The sequence below is a fragment of the Pezoporus occidentalis genome, unplaced genomic scaffold, assembly GCF_034315485.1.
Source record: "Pezoporus occidentalis ecotype Australia unplaced genomic scaffold, CSIRO_AGI_Poc_V1 ctg179, whole genome shotgun sequence".
NCBI lineage: Eukaryota > Metazoa > Chordata > Aves > Psittaciformes > Psittacidae > Pezoporus > Pezoporus occidentalis.
In genome coordinates this window covers 718,819-738,163 of record NW_026913629.1, presented here as the reverse complement: position 1 = coordinate 738,163, position 19,345 = coordinate 718,819, and the positions used below count along the sequence as shown (strand labels likewise).

The 19,345-nt window shown below is 40.7% G+C and overlaps 1 protein-coding gene across 10 annotated transcripts in view; it reads left to right on the top strand.

The window, feature by feature from the left end:
- Positions 1-19,345, top strand: part of CUX1 (cut like homeobox 1) — a 271,313-nt gene that overhangs the window by 51,118 nt on the left and 200,850 nt on the right. The gene's annotated exons all lie outside the window — the stretch shown is intronic.

Genomic DNA, 19,345 nt, shown 5'->3' with positions numbered 1-19,345 from the left:
GATGAAGAAAGTGACATTTTGCTGCCTAAATAAATCTGTATCAAGGGCATAACTTCAAAGATGCTCATTTTTCCATCAAAAATCAAATTAAGTTATGCTGTTGACTTCACTGGAGATGCAGCAAGGTCAGTGCTGAGTTCGTCAGCCACTCCACACACTCAGGTAGTGAGTGAAAGGTGCCAGGACACCCCAGAAGGGTGACTGTTACGTGTAGGAAGCTCTTCCATGCTCATGTTAGCATGTGCAGTGTGGCAGTGTACATGTATGCACAGTTGCACCAAAAGCACATATAAACTCATGTTGTTAACTGATGAATGTGTAGTAGTGTGTAGGGCTGTTTGTTTTGTGATTTTTATTTTTTTTTCTCCTGATGTTTGCCAGCAATCTGTTCATCCAGGAATGTTCTTGGGTTTCAAAGCCCATTCCAGATAACCAACACACAAATATCGTCTCTTTCCAAGTGCCTTCCTGGGAAAGAAGTGGCAGGCAACTCTTCTAACCTTTATTCTCCTTCGCAAGTAGGGGATGCTGCTTTGCTTCCTGTTGGGACAGTGGGAATGATGCTGGAGGATCATACCCAGAGAAATGAAAGGGAATGTCAGAGCAGAAGGGGCTTCAGGGGAAGAGGAGTTTTGAGCTGATGTGCTGAGGAGGCTTTGTCCTTGAGGTGGACAGGAAAGGCCTAGTGAGCCACTGGCATTTCCAAACTGATACATTTATGTTACTGAAACATCAAATGTGCTGTTTTTAAGAACAACAGTGAGTTCTGTAGTTTGACTTGCAGGAGAAACCGTTCCTCAGATAAATAAGTAACGCGATGTACAGCTGAATTCAGATTTCCACGGTGAAGTAACAGCTTTATCGGTATTAAAAAAATCCCCAAACCCACAAAGATGGAATTGTTAAATGTAACAAGTTGTTTCAGGAGTCCACTCTCCATTTTCTTTTTCCTTCTGCATTTATCCCTGTCAGTGCAGTAGTGGTTGAGCCTCATCCAGCATCTCTTTTCCTCTGCTGTAGCCACTCTCACCGTAAATCAGAAGTGTCAATTACCTTGACTTTCCTATCCATTGCTGTCTGGGATGTCCTCTAGACTTTCCATAGTGTCTGCTTGAAAGCAGCACGCTGTGTAGCAGAAAGGGATTAGGAAAATTAGTAATGAAGATCATTTTATTTCTTCTTACTTTAAAAAAAGTGACAAATCTTTTTGGGTCATTTCTGCCTTCCTTGCAAATTACCACATTGCTGCAGAAGAAATACAATATTTTCATGTTTATAGGAATGACTCCAGGGCTTTTGGTATTTAAAAATGTTAGAATACTATTTCTGACTTGGCATACAGGCAGATGACGCTGGGAAGAAGCATCTCATATTTGGGAACCTCGTGAGAGCAGAATTTTCAGTGGTGGATGTTACATGCAGAAACCTTTAGAAATGGTTCTTAATTCCTGTCACTGCAAAAATACTTTCTACCTCCTCACACCTTTTAAGAGGTCACGTCACACCTGCTGCACAAAGGTGTCCTGGGGTATTTTCAGTCTATGTTTCATCCTGAGCAGCTACTGTGGGAAGGCTGAGTGTGGTCAGGAGATTACTTGAAACATCAATTTTACATGACTGCTACTTGGAAGACATCTCAAAATAGATCGTGTGAATTGCCACCCTGCATCAGATGATTATTTTCTTATAGTGATAAGTCCTGTGCTACTGTGACTAACTGTGATGCTCTGGGGGTATTTTAACCTCTGAATTTCTTGGTCTAATTCATCGTGTCATTCTGGTGTGCATAAGCAAATGTTTGAATGCGCATCTCTGCGAAATCTTTTTCCCTCTAAATTATTTCAGTGGCACAGGTCAAAATTTTTGTCACAAAGTGAAGATACTTCCCAATGCTGATAACTTTGCCTTTGCTTCTACCCAGATTCACTTGAGTAACTGCTTTTTGCTTACCTGTTTCTGTTTTAAACATTGAAAAGCTTATCTAATATTTCCATTATTATTTTAAGCTGTTCCACAGCACCAGTGAAAAACACCTGAAAACAAGTAACTGAATAAGCCTAGACTTTGTGAATCTGTGATATCTAATTGTTAAATACTCATGGGAAGGGAAGACAACAATACTTCAGCCTGTTTAGCCTATAACTCTCCATTGCTTTCCTTTAGGATTCAGCCATATAAACTAGATGGTGCTGAGCTATGTTGGTTATTGCCAGGCTCACCTGAACTGTGGGTCATGAAACTGAGCACAAGAGAAAGGACCAGCTCTTGGGAAATAAAACGATCCTGAATTTCTAATATGAGCATGAGCTATAAAAATTGAGGCAGATGCGAGGCCCTTGCATTAAAGCATCTATTTGGGTACAGGAGCTTACCCTGTGAGCTGGTTTCTTTGGTCACTGTGTTTTTCCTGATGGTAAGTTGAACTGATGATTCCTCCCTGTTGTTGCCCTTTACAGTTTCTATGCTGCAGATGTGCTCTGTTGGTGAGATTTAGGAAGTCAAGATTACCTTTAAATGCTCAAACTGGCATTTGTATTTTAAAGATTGGATTGGCAGAGTTATGGAGGGACATGGGAGAGCCTTTAAGCACAGACAACCTAAGTATGTTCTCAACTAAGTAGCTTTAAAATGCCCTGGAAAATGGACTATTGGAATGTGACAGAAAACAAATTAAAGGAGCATATGAAGAGCGTATCTTGACAGTGACTGGATGGACGCGCTGCCTGCTGACCCCAAACACTTCTTATGAAGAAATACAAGTTCTGCAGTATGACAGTGACGTTGCTGTGGTGGCTGTTCCCATGAGCTCATGCCCGTGTGGTCATAGGAGTTGGTATGGCCGCTTTCAATGTATTTACATTGTTTGTATTATTCTACATCATCAGTCCTGTGCTGCCTTGGTTGATCTCTGATGAGCAATGTTCACCTGCCTACACAAAACCTGGCTTTCATTGCTACCTGAGCTACCACCATCATCCCCATGCTGCTGAGTTATGTTTCTGTGGTACCACTGCCACAAAGGATAACGCCAGATGTGTCTGTAGAATCTTGTTACAAAAGGAATAGTTTTATTCATGACATTGCATATTAGGGTGATGTGCATTTTTAAGGTCCATGGTCTTTTTACACGAATAACATTATAATTGCAAGTCACAACTCCGGAAAGGGAATGAATACAGTTACTGTGCAAGGGCTCAGATTTTTAGAGTTTGGAATTCTTCAATTCTGACTTTCCAGGTCTTTCTGGATCATTCTATTGGATTATCCAGTCTCTGCAGCAAAAGAGAATCAAATTAAGCTTGAAATTAAAAATCAGGCTGCTGGTTGAGTTCTTGGACTGAGAGGAGTATCCTGTGGACAGTGGTGAATTGTGCTTGAGTCCTGGTGGCTTTGCTCACTCAGCTTTGGTCCTGCCTGTGTCACAACCTGAAAATAAGAGCATGCCTAGAAACACTACTGAAAATACACAGCCTGTTTGGAAACAGTTGATGCTTGTGGTGTCTCTGTTCATAGGGGTGGATATTGATTTGCTGCCATCTAGAGCTGGGTGGTTCTTCTCCTTTCTCTTGTTTCTCCCCCCCTTTCTCCCTTCTTTTTTTTTTTTCCCTTTTTCCCCCCTTTTTTCCCCTTTTTCTCCTTTTTTCTTATCTTTCCCCCTTTTTTTTCTCCTTTCTTTGTTTTTATCTCTTTTCCTTTTTCCTTCCCTTTATTTTTCCCTTCCCCTTGTTTTCATTAATTTACTTCCCTGTGTGCCTGAGAGCACACAGTGTGTGGATGTTCCTCCTTCCCCTTCACCAGGAGCACAGAAGAATCGTGTTAATATCTAGGCCTGAGCATGGAGGAACATACATGACGTTTCATTGTAAGCATTAGCTCGCATAACACAACTAAATGCAGGTAATACAATTTGCAGTAAATGATAAGGAATTTGTAGTGCATGATAAGGAATTAAAAAATACCAGCTTTTCATGTATTTCCCGACTTAAAAGTTATTTCAGGAAGGAGGTGAGGAAGATGCTCAGCCATAACTAAAACACCTCTTCAGTAACACAGCTTCCAGCACACATCCAGACCATGGCCCCGTGCTGCTACTGTGAAGAAAATGAATTCTATCCCAGCCCAGATTTTTAATACTTCTATTATAAAATAGTTTTTTATAATAACAAAAATACATCTTAAAAATACAAAAATGCAAATACTTTTATATTTTTAAGATTCTCCCTATATTTAAAACAATGGCATTGGATACTCGCCTGATTTAAGCCATTGTTTCCTTCTGTGAAAAAATCCCAGATTCTAAGAGCATAGAAGTATGCTTATCTTGCTGGTTTGGAACCGAGATGAACACCTCTCCTTTAGGATAATGATGGTTGGGCGCCATGTCTTCCCTTTCAGTGTTATATGGTACATTGCCATTTTCTGAAGAGTTTCTGTTTGCAAGGTAGATGATGTTTGTAATAATTCGTACTCCATGGGCTTGTTATTTCTAAAGCTAAATGAAAGTGATGATGATGATGATGATTACACTTTTTTTCCAGAAAAATAGTATTTTTTTAAATATAAAATTATAATTTATCTGCGTAATATAAAAATTGGCCTTTTGGAGAAAGGTTAAATCAGATCTAACTTTATCCTGGCGGTCCCTTATTCAAGAGTTCTCAATAATTTTGTTGTCATTATTTAATACATATTTAACACATCCTAATTGTTGGTAGGAAAACGACCAGTGTTTCTGCTGTGCTTCTCTATAGTATGATCTCTTGCTGCCTTTTTACTTTATTGGAAGTGAGGGAACAATAAAAGAATTACAACTCACAGTTCTTTTTTCTAGGATTCTCATAAAACTGACTTCCATTTTCCTCTGTTGCCCATTCTCACCACTGTCGTTATTAAACAGTATTGGATTTTCTTTAAAAAATCATTTTTATCAGCCACAAGAAGCTAAGGCAGAGTCTCTGGCAGATGGCATCTCCCCTGCTATTTGCTGTGCACGCATTAATGCTCGCAGTGATTCTTGCTCTAGCTCAGTGCGTTGAGCAACAAATCCAAGCTAGGAGCAACTTCTTTAGGCAGGTACCCCAGAGAAAGGCTTAAGTGTTCCTGTTCGTGTACTGCAGTATAATTGTGATTATTCCCCCTGGGTCAGTTTGGTGGTGGAACTGGCATCCTGGGGTCAGTAAGACTTTAGTTACGGTTTGTTTCCCCAAACCAAGCTAATTTTGCTTTTCTCTGCAGGGAAAAGGTGTCAGTGAAGGCTGTTGGTGGGCAGCAGGCTGCTGGGTTGCAGATTGGTAGAATCTATTTTGAGGTAGCAGGACTTGAGAAGGTCTTTTTACAAAGTGAATCCCTATTTTGGGGGTTATGGGATGTAGGATTTCATGGATAACTGTGTAGCTGTGCAACAGCATTTGTGCTGAAATATAGGAAAAGAATTCCCTTGACCTGCAAAAGTAATGGTCGTGCATCACATGTAATTAGGCAGAGAAGTTTGATTTGAAGCATTTTCCTCAAACTACGTTATCAGGACTCTTTGAGTTACTGCCTCTGTCTCCATTTGCTTCAAAAATATCCTTAAATCTGTTTTGTACAACAGACTTACCTCCAATGGCTTTTTATAAACCCGAAAATGTATGGGTGATTATTCAAGAGTTCCTAAAGTCTTCCAGAGGGAGACGCATCTGCTTCAACTGAGCACGTCCGAGTAGATGAAGAAACCAATTACTCTGAAGTCACTTGCTCTTAGGAATTTAGATTTATTTTATTTAAGCATTTTTCTGGTTAAACGTGCTTGACAGATGAAGAATGCTTTTTTCTTGCAGCAACATCACTTACAGGTATTAGATTTCAGTGATGTCAAGGGTGCTGTATTCTCTGTTGCGGAAGAGGAGAATAGGGGGTAGTTTTCCTGTTCCTGTGCCTTGCAAGGGGACATACTTGTAAGCAAATATTAACTCTCTTGCTAAGCATTGGATGCTCCTTTGAGTTTCTCCTGTCACTAAGTATGGAACAATGCAAACAAATAGTTTGTTCTCCTCGGGTTGTACTTGCCTTTGCTTGAACTTCTCGGCATTTGACCCATTTGGAGGCTGGCCAGAGGGAGTGACTGGGGCAGGGGATGGTTGGGGAGCGGAGGTCTGAAGGAGGAGAATGTTTCCAAGGTCAGAACTTGAAGGAAAAAACTTGACCTTACAGGGCATTTATCATCCTTCCTCCTCAAGAATAGTTGTAGTTCGTGGAAGTGTGCATTAAGATTAGTTCCATGATTTACTGAACGTATCATTGACTGTTTCTTAAGGGAAAATGTTTCCATTTATTTAGGTGAAATAGCTGAGATTTTTCTTGCTGTGGTATCAACATTTAAGAGGCATTCTTATGTTCTGTTACTTAATGGTAAATTTAAGACTGGGAATTTATATATAGATCACACAAAGACTGAGTACTCTCAAAGTGAGTCTGAAGTTCAGTTCCTAAATATGCTTTGACTTATATTTAAGATTCAAACTAGAAAAATAAGAGGCAAAAAAGATCCCTGCTCTTCCTCCCTGACTTACCAAGAGAAGAACTAATTAAACATCTTTGATTAGTACTTTACCTTCTATTTTGTGAACAAATATGCTGTAAACCTCCTTCTGCCGGACCACCTCAAAGTCATTCAGGTGTAATTAAAGGAACATGTTGTCCTCAGTAAAATTATGACGGTGTCATGAATAACTCCTTTAATAATAGTTGTTAGCTATGAGGGATTCTTTTCATTGCCTTGACAGTGGATAAGTGTAAAGTTGGATCTGCTTGAAACAAGGGCAGAAACTATGAAGTTCTTGAGCAAAAATGCTCACAAACAGCTTGGTTCCAGATAACACTTTTGAGCTTTTCTATTCAAAACCAGAAAAAACGAGTACCCCAACTTCCTGCAGGGAGGGTGAAATCTTGAGGATGAGAAATGTTGATAAAATGCTCTTAAAACCTATTTTCTTCCCAAAATTTTTAGGGTATTTTGCTTGTTTAAAACAAAACTTAAGAGCAGAAAGCTTCCTGTAATGATTTTTGAGTAAATTAAATGGCATTTGAGAATCAGAACAGTTGAAAGTCATTTTTATTTTAGAATTCTTTTAGCATTAACACATCTGCGGTGTTGATGAATCTATGGAAAACCGAAATTGTGCTTCTCTCCTGCCGTGTCTCCAATGTGACAATAAATCAACGTTTTTTCCTTTTAAAATGTCTGGCCTCATAATTTATGTTTGCATAACCCATTACTAAATTCATAGTAGGTGTTTTAGTTGGCAGGCACAAGTCCAGGGATTCAGTGGGACCTATTTTAATACTGAGCTTTTGTTACTGTTCATAATAATTATGTGTAGAAATAGATGTATTTTCGTAATTATAAAGGCCAGCTTGCTTTAGCTTTGGATCTCCTTTTACTTCCTCAACACAAATTGTGCTTTAAAGCTTTGGCAGAATTACGCTTTTTAGACTTGAAAGAAGAAATGGATTTACCAGGTTGGTTCCCCCCCACCACTTTTTAAAACTAAACCAAACACTGAACCTGTACTGTAATAAAAGTACAAAAAGTTGTAATGGATCCCTGGTGCTGTTTGTAATTTTTGAGGATTCTTTTATTTTATGGTCAAGTTGTAAATATTTAGGCCAGCGTGGAGGCAGTATGCAAATAAAAGAAGTTTTATTAATAACCATTATCTGGACCCCGGTAATAAATATGTATGACTTACATAGGAATAAACCCACTCGATAAATATAAAAGCCATACAAAACCATTAACAATTTTTAATGGACTTGCAGATGGAATAATTTACTGTGACTGTAGTTCCTCACGTTCCAGCTCCTGTAACTATTTCTCATCTGCTTGAAAGCTTTCAGCTGAAATACATTGCTACCATTCATGATTCCACCTTGTCTCTGTTTGAAACCATAAAACTGTGGTTTCACCATTTCTGAAGCGCTAATGCTTATTTATGGCTGCATCTCTGCATTTTTTAAGCGCAGAGGTGGATGTTTATCTACTGAGTGCACACTGCCTTTTAAAAAGCAGGCTTTCCTTAGAAGCAGCAGCTCTAGACCAGTGTTCAGCCGTGAAGAGGGGTCCACAGAGCTGGAAACAGCTTTGTGCATGTGCTTTGCTCATCTTAGCTGCTTTCCTAACCCAGGAGTTACCCACATGCACAGTCCCTATAGCACATTATACAGCCCTGGTTCACTTGGAGGATGGGTTCAGTGATTCTTATTCTTAAATGTTAAATCTGTTTATAAGTACCAGCAGATAGGCACATGCCCATCTGCCTAAAAATGGGTTTGTATCTTTCCTTCTGATTCTCTGAAATACAGGGAGCAATGAGAAGCATCACCTGCTTTACACCATCACGTGTAAAAGCAGCAGGTTTGTTGAACTGGCTAATGTAGATACAGCATCATTGCGTCTTACAAAAGCTTCTGCTGTGGTTTTCCATATGTTTTGTTTCCTACTGGGTAAATAACTGCACTTGGAAGTATTGTGAAGAGTGTGTCAGTTAGTTGGGGGAGGGCACTGGGGACCTTTTAATGGGCAGGATATCACAAAAGCAGTTCTTGTGCATAGGCTGATAAATGAGCTGTTCTGTGAGAAGAGGGGCTTGTAAACGTTCTGCAGTTTTAAAAGCTCGTTTTAAACCAAAGCTTCCATTTAGTGCAAGATAGTGCTGGGAGTACTTTAAAAACCTGCCCAAATGAGTTAAGGCTTCTCAGCCTGTTTGTCAGAAGCGATTTGAGCACTGAAGAGCTGAACTCTTACGCACTATCAGTGCTCTTTAGGGCACGTCTACACCTGCAGTGTAGCTTTACTAAGGCTTATGGGTATGACCATAGGTTTCAGATGCAGCTGAAGGTGTTCCCTGGCTGCTACCCGTGGCTTTCAGAAGCGAGTGGCTTCCTTTCACGCTGCCTGCCCAAGCACGGTGCGGGGACCATGCTGTATCACAGCAAGTTCAAAGTGCCAGATCTCCTCAGGCTTAATCAGACAAATTAACCTGTTGCTTATTATCCCCTTTGCATCTCACTGATGGGCAGCTGAAGAGCTGGAGTGGGCAAATAAGCAGTAGGTTTGTGGTGAAAGCAAAGTGGGCTTGCGGCTGCCATCACCTGCACCACCTTGGTGGGAGCCCCATGCCCTTGCACCACTGCAGTGCCCGTCAGCATACCTGAATCGCTTACCTTGAAACACTGTCCCTGTGCAGGCTTGGCAGAGCTTTCATGAGCCAGGCAGTGCTCAGCTGGAGGAGCTTGGATCGGGTTTGCACATCCCTTTGGTGCTCTGGAGCAATCCACTCTTGCTTCCTAGCAAAAACGGAGTGTCTGGTTCTTGTGAGTGGGCAGTGATCTCAATGACAGGCAGTGTGTGTAAGGCGTAGCAAGAGTTAATTCTGTCCTGGCACAGTTTCTCTCCTTGCTGCTCTGCTCCTCTCACGCTGTGCCCTCAGAGGGACGTTTCACAGCACAGAGCAGTGGGTGCCCCACGTAGAGCAAAGCCCATCACTAACCAGCCTGTGAACTACCAGTGCTAAAACTCTGCTTAAATTCAAGAGTTGATGTGGACAGCAGCACACTGCAGCCGTGCATCACTCCCCTAATGTGATACATCTTTAAACCATGGCATCTTACTGCAGGCAACTCATACTGCTGCCTACAGTGTGCTTGGTTCAGTCACACAGTTAAAACAAGGGCAGCAGTAAAGAAACTAAGTGTTGCTTTGGTAGGAAGGGGAAGACATTCTTACCACCACCACCACCCCCCCAAATAATAATCAGGTAACTGGATGAAGTAGTTCTTCAATTAATGCTTGATAAAGCAGTAAGCCAGTTTAATATGTGCTTTCAGTTCCAGGAAAAGGCATCTACTTAAGCTCACCTGTTGAGAGGATAATCTCTGCTGAACACACTCATTTTGCACAAGACCGAAATAGATCCTTAAAAAGTTATTACTGAAATAGGTTTAGAGCCGATAGAGAGATTTCCTTCAGACCTGTTTTGTGGTACACTCATCTGCTTTTTCAGGAATTCTAAGCATGGAAGGAATGAAGTCAAAGCTGCTGCTTGTCTTTGAAATGGATGCCTCTTTGATAAGCCTCTGATCTCTGTACCCAGAGTTGTAGTAGCAGATTCAAACACTGATTGTAAAATTGGGAGACTAAAATGTAGCCACGGCGGCTTCAAACACTCCGTCTCTCTGTCAGATTCAATGCACAGGACATTGCCGGAAGTTAAAAGGATGCAAAATTAAAGTAGCCTACTAAATTTACCTGCCACGGAGACTCCACAAAAGAGCTGCCACTTCTAATCCTCACATTGCTTTCAAATCATTATTTTTTCAAATTGGACTCCCTGATCCCTTCAGCTCAGGCTGTTGTACACATCTGAAAAGCTGTCTCTTCTTGTCAGATCACTGGTTTAATAATAATAATATCTTAGCTTTATAGAGTCCTTTTCATCCCGCAGCTTCCTGAAGCGCTTTGCAAGCTTTATATATACAAAATCGTGCAACCACCTCTTGGGTGGCTGGTGCTCGTCAGCCAGAGGAGTGCCCGGCTGCTTGTTCCTCCTGCACTTGAAAGCATCAGGGAAAAGGAAAAGCTGTGGAGATGATCCTGGTTCATCCCAAGGGGATGGTCCTTCATCTCCTGCAATGGGGAGTTAGAACCAGCGCAGGGATGTTCTGTCTACCCCAAACCTGGGGGCATGGTAAACTGAAACCATCAGTAGAGTATTGCAGCCGCTGTGCTAGTTTTGTTTTGTGCTTATTCTGCTATTTCAGTGTACTCCTAGTCTGGAAAACACCCTGGTCCCTGGGATTTGGAAGAAAGACGAGTAACTTTGAATGATTTCTGTCAAAAATGTCCATGTCTAAACGCAGGTACTGTGAATGTAAAGCAGTTACTTAAAAATAACCCAAACCTCTACCTTGCTTTCTCACTGGTGGCTTTGGTGGCGACTGGAGGGACAGCTAGTTCTAACCTGTCGGTTAGAACAATGGTTTCTTTAAACCCCCAGAAGCTGCTGGGGATGATGGCGTGGAATAGAGCTTTTTGTCACTTCAGTTCTAACTCTTGAGCTAATCATTTCTGGGAGCAGAGGGGTATTGAAGTGCATGTGCACTGCTCATTAGTGGAAGAGGCTCAAATGAGTTCAGCCATTCTGCATTGGTTTCTGAAGGAAAAAAGGGCAAGAACCCATTGACAGAGGTTTAGATGCCATTAATCTAATGAGACCAGTTTTCTGTAAGGGTTGAGCTGGCTGATATTTTTCCTCCTTTAGTTCTTTAGGTTATGTTTTTGTTTGGCTTCGAGTTTGCCCTTTTCAAGATTGCTGGTGCTGAAAGGCAGCTATATTAAAAAATCGGGCTCTTTTGTTCCTGAAGAGTCACTGACACATGTGAAGAACATCCCGCTCTCTTGTGTCCATCTGCAGTTTGGGTCGCTTCCAACCTCGTAGCTATCTAAAATTATCATAGATTTTGTGCTCTAGACACATTAGAGGCCATTTTCTGTGTCCAGATTCATATCAAATAATCTCGCCTTCTTCCTTGCCTATCACTTGAGGGCTAAAGAGGAAAGCTCCTCTTCTGCATGGAGGGAAGGGGTTATACATCAATGGTTCTTGAGAGCCAGGAAGAGGGAAAGACGGAGACCCAGACGTGGTCTCAGAGGCCTTGAAAATGTGGAAAACAAGAAAGTGTACATCCATAGACACTAATGCTAATGGACACTTATCCTGTCTCTGGCTGTAAATTATTGAGGTCTTGCTTCTCTCTGGTAATGCAGCTTAATCAGAATCGGTTTTACTGCTTTGACCCCATAGGGAACCTTCTAATTTTATGGGTTTACATTTTGTTTAGTCACTGTACTGGGAATCTTCATACCCAGCCTCCTGGTGGCATTTTGAGGCTGCAGGTCAACATCCCTTATGAACTAAAAGACACCAAGTCTGTGTATAGATTCTAAAGAGATCATTCCGAGATCATGTTTAAATTCAGTGTTGGAAGGAGCCAACGTGCAGCAGCATGTTAATGGTGATACCTGAGATCAGCAGCGCTGTGGTGTATTTTTTACCCACCCTGACCATGAGATGACCAGGGCTCATACATCTTTCAATTCAGTAACTACCACATCGTTATTCTCTTAACCTAGTCTGCAGGTTTCTTAAAGGGATTACACTCCCAAGCCTGGGATTTAAAGCTAGTTTTAATGAGTTTGATGAGCCTGTGTAGCAGACTTTCATAGAAGCCTGTCTGCCTAACTAGCATTTTTAATAGCAATTCCCTCTGCTCAGGAGATTAGCAAGCTTAATGCTTTGAGGGCTTCCTCCCCACTGGATGGTGGCACATAAAGACAAGCTCTACTGAACAGTAACAGTCTTTGCCAAAAAATTAGGATCTTTAGACTTAAAAGTTGCAGCTCACTAGTGTTAGAGATGTCTTTGTTCTTCAGCAGCACTGAGTTGTGAAGGGTTGAGTGTGTACAGTAACTGCTTTTTGATGCTTGTCTGCATCTCCTTAGGCTTTTACTCTAAAGTTCCTCACCGCTGTCTTTTGCAGAGGATGCTGCTTGCTCATCTCCCGTAAGTGATAATTTGCTCAGGGAACCTCCCACCCTTCAAGATTACTTAATAAAGTAATCTGTGAATTCATATTGGTTGCTTAACTTCCAGTTGAAGTTCTTTAGCTGTGAGCTAGTGAAAAGGCACTCGGGTGCTCTGCGTATGTGTGTATGTGTATCTATAGGTATGCACATAAAAGTAGTTCTACTTACACATAAAACTGGTAATGGTGTCTTAGAGCGAGCGTGCTACAGTATCTCTCTGGTTGACATACTTTCCCAGTAAATTCTGTGTCTCCACAATAGTGTTAGCACATTTTCAATGTGTGAATGCATGCAAAACGGCTTACAAAATGGCTTCTGATAAGGATCCTTTTACATGAGCAATAACTGGATGAAATAGGGAAGTGCAGATGATATGTTTTATGAGGTATTTGACTCTTAAAACCTGTTGCTGGTCCAACATTAAATACTGCTGTCCTGTTTCCCAAATCAGTGTCATTTTGCAGCAAGGAAAAAAGATCCCTGCATTCCCTTTGCTTGGTTGGTTGGGGTATCTTTACTAAAAGATGAAAGAGATGCAACATGTTTTGCCTGTGAGCTTTTGAAATGGTAGAAGTTTCTTGGGGAGATGGATTAGTTGGCAAAGTGCACGTTGTTGAACCTTTTGGAAGCAAAAGCAGCTTCTGGTGGGTAGGAGCGTTTTGTTCCCTTTCGGTAAATCTGATCATACAGGCGGTTTTGTGACCTTAACAAAGGGGGTTTGTTATCACAGAGGTGGGGTGGAAAACTTTGGTAACTTTCCCAAAGGTCTCTATGATGATGATGATGATGATGATGTGCTAGGATTTTAGACATACTCAGTTTCTGCTTTTATAAATACCTGAGTGCTTCAGAACGCAGTTAAAAGAGGGCATTGGTATTTTTCTTGGGGGGGTGTGGGGGTGTTGAGGGGCATCTTTGGCTGTTGTCTGCACTTCTTTAAATGACTCAATCTTTTTTGAACATAACCTTTTTAAATGCATCCCTACTTTATGCCTCTACCTGTGACCCTGTGCAATGTAGAAGGAAGAGGAACTTGGAAAACCAGAAGATAGAATTTTAACAGTTAATTTGTCTATTTGCAGTAATATTCTATTGTTTGTATTATTTTCAGTTCTGAAAGTACTTGTTTCTTTTCCTTGTCAATGCGAGTAAATGCTTAGGTACAGCATCATCTGCAGGATTTAAGGGTAAACAGATACTTGAGTGCTAAGAGCATCTCCAGGTTTCTTTCTTCCTTTAGCAGGATGATTTGAAGGAAGACAGAATAGCTCACGAGTCCTGACTTGTTGCTGCCAAATAGGAAAGGCCGTAATAGAAACTTTGGTATTAGTTGTGTCCCCCTTTCATAAGTAAGTTTTATTTCACTTCCATGTAAAAAACCATCAGGTATAAAGGATGTTACATAAAATCTGTGCTGTTAAGTAATAAAGTATTTTTATTGAAACTAATAACTTAATTTTACCAATGTGCTCACTTTTTCTTGCTCTCTAAGTAGGAAAATTAGCAATTAGTATTCCAATAACCCAATCTAATGGAAAGATTTGCTTATTGTCAGTCACATTATAACTAGTGTATTCTGTAAAACCTAATGTGCCCCACGCTTTGATATCCTTCAATCTGATCCCTTAAAATTTGTGCCAGGAATCAGAATGTAATGTTAGTATTTCATTAAAGACCAGTACATTCACCAGCTACTTTTGCTGACTATAGAAGGTAATAAAGGGATAACTAGTAAATATGTTGTGCTTGAAACATAGGTTTTAATTCAGTTATTTAAGACCCTTGGTCATGTCAGCATTGAAGTCTGTTAGTAAAACTGGAATGTTTTCTCTTGTGTGGGAAGTTTCTAAAAGCTGAGAGTTTGGCTCCAAAATGTCATTGAAACATGGTTTGCAAATGGCAAGGAGATAGATTTGTGGCTGCTGTTCTGGTGATCTCCTTTCCCCCTCGTTATTTAGGAATAAATCCTGCATCTGTTGCATGGATTTCCACAGTGATAAACAATCACAAGTGGTGCAAACTGCAGAATGGTATTTGTTTAATGAAAGATTGAGTAGAAAGAACCCTGGTGTTTGGTTTGCAGTACGTTCACTAAATGAGCTTAACATTCTGGGGCCAAAATAAGAGGAATGTATTGAAATCTATGGAAAAGAACCGTTTCTGAGAATTGTAGTGACTTCTCTTACCTAAAAAGGAAATAATTGACCTTCGTATCAGTGGATGGATAAAAAAATAAAGATGCTTCGTGGATAAAAATCATTGCATTTGTCTTCTTAAAACCAGGGTCTTGCAGGTTGGGATCTTTGGTTGGAGGCTTTCCAAAGCTGATGACTAAGTTAGAATAAGACAACTCCCAAAGCTGCTGGGTGGAGTTCCTAGACTGGTACCAGCAAATTCCCAGAAAGGAAAACAATGGCTCCTTAATTGGAATTCTTTAATCCAAAGATTTTTCACTTATCAATACTCTAAAAATATCTGAAACAGCTTCCCACAATTCTGAACTAGAATAGTTGTTTGAGTCGGGATGGAAGTGTTCTGTTTGTACAGCGGCGGTAGATGTGCCACAGGATGCTTCTATGCATTTCTTTAGTGTTTAAGAGCAGAAGGGGAGAGGTGAAAGATGGAAAATTAAATGAGGTGCAGCGTAATGTGGACTCCTGACCTTTAAGAAAAGCTGGGAAAAGTCAATCTAAAACTTTATTCTTTGGGAAAAGTGTATATTTTTGTATATACAAAAATTATTCTCTGTGTGTATTATTTAAATATAAAATATATATAATTTAATAATATACTCTCTCTATATATGTATCTGTATTTCCCTTTTTGTATTCGTGGACTGTGTAAAGTTGCACGTTTGTGACATACTCACATGACAAACCCATCCATTTTCCCTGCGAGTCACTTGGCTTTTCTCACTAGCTCTCATGGAGTGTTGTGTGTTCTGCTGGAGCTGTGGGCAAGTGCCAGATTTTTCTACACAACGTGCCATAGGCTGGGTGAAGCAGTTGCACTCTGCACTGCTTTAATATTTGTGAACTGCTTTGTAGATAAACACTTTTCAGACAGAACAGATTGTCAGAGATCTGTGTCATTGCCAGCAGTGAATCTCCGTGCTTCTAAAATCTCAGCTCTACTTCTCTGTTGTATTTCTCTTGCATGAGCTAGTTAGGAGGTACTTCATAGTGAATTCATGCGAGCATTAAAAATCAGAGATTGTTCTCCACATCTCATCAGTTACTGTCTTCAAAACAAAATGCCAGGGATTAATCTTTTACAGAATTTGGAATTTACAAAAAGTATGAGGTGCAGAAATCCTTTAGAATGTGAAAAGCATTTTCATTACTTTAAGGACACTTCCTACTTGTGTAAATTTAATCTTCTATTGTACACAACTTGTTTTGTTGTTTGCCTTGTATTTACTATTAAGTTTCTATATTAAAACTGGATGTTAGGCTCTTAACCACTTGCCTTGATTTGTTTCAAATCTCTCCTTAGTGGTGCTAGTAAAATCTTTTTGCCCCATATCCTTTGGTACCTTCTTCTGGAGGAAGAAATCACTGAATCCGTATCATGAAAGTCTTCTTTGGACTTTCAGGACAGATTTTACTCCTGGGAATACTTAACATTTTGTGAACACTGTTTGTTTGTTCTGGCCCTTAGGTTGGACCTGCCAGTGTAAGAAACAAAGCCAGAGGCTACAGGAATTCCCAGAAAACACTTCCCTCTCAGCTGTGAAAGAGGGATGCTTACCAGGAGCTGGAGCATAGCAGGGTGATTATTGAGCAGGGAGGAGGAGAGGGCAACACCGTCAGTAGTGAACTTGCTGCGCAGCGGTGTTCACACCAGGACCCTCCAGTGGCAGGGCAGAGGCTGCAAGAGTTGGCAGCAAAACAGTTTTGCATTATTTGCAAAGGATTTTCTGTGTTTACTGTAGTATTAGAATTATTATAGGCTAAAATTCCCCAAGTTTGGTTCTGGCAGTGTGAAAACCAGGTAGTAGCTCTTAACCCAATTTTTGTTGCTATAGCTTCTGTTTTACTCTGTTTCCTGTTGTTCAGGAGCAGAAAGTGTCAATCCTGACTTTCTAAGTACCTGTCTATGAGTTGCACTGTAATTGAAAATACAGACTGTACCTCTAGGAGAAAAGTTTCAGTTTTATTTGCTGACCATCAAGATACCTCTTAGCGGTAATTAACCCTTAACCTGAAAAGGATTGGAGCTGGGTACGTTATCGATCAAGCCATAGTGCTGAATGCTCTATGAACCAGCAAGATTTTAAAAGGCAGAGATTTCATGTACAGGGACGTGTAATTTTCCATAGTTTGTAGGACAAGATAATAACCTTCTCTCTTAGGAATTGTGAGCGAGATTGAGGAGTGCTCGCAGCACCAAATGGACATAAATGATCTGTTTGCCAGGGAAGCGGAGCTCTTCCTTCTGTCCTGCATGCGCTGCATCAACAGCAATCTTCATTTTGCCATCTCTTTCCTCAGCCTCTTCTGGTGTTGTGATTATGACTGATCAGATCAGTATCTTCATGGGTCTCTTGCGGGTCTGTCTCTTCCCAGAGCTTTAATGTCTCTGGGTTTCTTTGTTGGCAAGATGAATGGTGGTGTTTTCTTTCCATGGAGATAGTTAAAGTTTTAGTATTGTTTTTTGTCAGGTTGGTAGTCTGAGTAATTCTGGTGGCTTATTTATACAAGAAGCTAGTTTATGTATTCCAGCTTGTATTTATTCTGTCTGGTTCTTTTAAATCCATGTAAAATAGCAAAGTAGAAGTGCACACTGGAGACAAAACTGGGAAAACAAACCTTTGGGTCGAACCTCTGTGCTGGTTTAAGCAAACCCAGCTGCAGTGCTCCTGAAGGTCTCATCCTGCACTGCCCTCGTATTCTTATCTCCTTTCTTCCAGAGAGTTTTTACTTTGATCCGACCTTATTTCTCTTTGTGCTTACAAGTGAACTAGTTAAATACAGCAGAAACCAATCATTAATCCTTGCGTGGGATTATTTGCACGTGCTTGTGTAACATGTTTCTCAAGACTTGGATCTTGCAGGATAAAACTCCCTATAAAATTTAACAGAAGTACTTTATGCAGAGTTCCTGTGCCGTAATGGTTTCTCCCCTTGCAGCAAGGGCATAGTCACTGTCTTCTGTTCAGTCTTTTTATCATCCAAGGAGACTGATTCTTCGTGGTTGCATAGAAAGAAAACCAGCCAACCTCCCAGCTTCTGCTTTCCCCTAATTTGACCCCAACTGAGGAAAGTTGCCTGAAGTTCTTGCTTTTCTCATTGACTGAAGTGAGCAGGTCCAAACAGGATTCTGCAATTTCACCAACTGCCTTATCCTGGGTTAGCTCCATCTTATCGTGTGTAAGCCTGTTATTGGCCTCAGAGCTGGAAGTGCAGTATTCCCCGAGTAGAGGCATTTGGGAATGGTTCTCATAAAAGAGCTGTCTTGAAGTGCCAGTTGATCAAACCAGGCTTTCACGGGAAGATGGTTTGATCCAGTTTTAACTGGGAATGGTTCCTCCCAGACAGCTTGGTCCAGTGATGGAGGAAATGACCTGAGATGAGGTCTGGGTTAATGATCTGAATGAAACAAGGGGATTCAGGCCATCATCCCTTTGCATAAGTGATACTGTGGAATTAAATGAGTCCTCTATGCCCTGCACAACTAATTTAACACAGATTGACTGAATTAGTTTCTCTTGTGAAAGCTTTTCCACTTGCAGTGCAAAGAGAGATTGTGGCTTTAAGGTGAATGTCTTTTGCTCCTGAGTATGATTTATGTTGTGAAGGCTTTTTCAGACTTTTTCAGGACAGTCTAACCCTGAAAACACAAGGACTTGTGATTAAGGCAGCCACTTTTGGTTTGTGACAGTGGCAAAGCTTCCACCTTTCCTTCCTTCACCCAGTTCTGGATGGCTGAGGAAGGGGTTGGTCATTCCCTTTATTCTGCTTTTCCTTCTTAAAGCTCAAAGGTTTTGTGAGAAGGGGGAGCTGCCACTTACCTCTGCCTTACTGGATGCAGTAATGCTTTGTGGCAAATGTGAGACTTGTAAAAGTGGTACCTAGTGTTTTCCTGTCCCTGGTAAAGACCACGAAGCAACATGCTCGGGGAAGTCCTGCCCCCTGCACCTTGGGCGAGACTCAGGGAGCAGGTACCCTGCACGCAGGATCTTTGAATCAAAGAACAGGAACAAAGATGAAATTCCAGAGCAATTAACTTGTTGTGCAATATTTAAATTATTTTTAATCATAGTTTTACCTCAAATTATAATTTAAGATATATCATGTAATCACTGGTAATACAAAATGAAAATGGAAAGGGCATGTTCTTGCTTCTGAACGCTCTCCATATAATAATCACCTAATAACTCTGTCTGCTTTAATTCAGAAGTTCCACTTGCTCAGTTTTTAAGTTGGCAGGCTGCTTTTTAATTCTTCTGTTCTAATTTGTTGCAACATGTATGAAATACATGTGTTAATTTGAGTAAATACAGTAAAGTTAATCAAAGGAAATGATTACAGAAGGAACCCAAGAGGGGAGGTAGTTATCGCTCAGGAAGGAGTTATGTAGTTCTGCCAAATTAATTAAATACTACTAGTTAAAATCAAAGGGTAGTGATAAGAATCTTGTTAAAGTTTGGATGCAGGTGGCTTGTTCTAGTGGATGAAACGATGAAACGATGACCCTTTGGTTGAACAGATTCTTCTC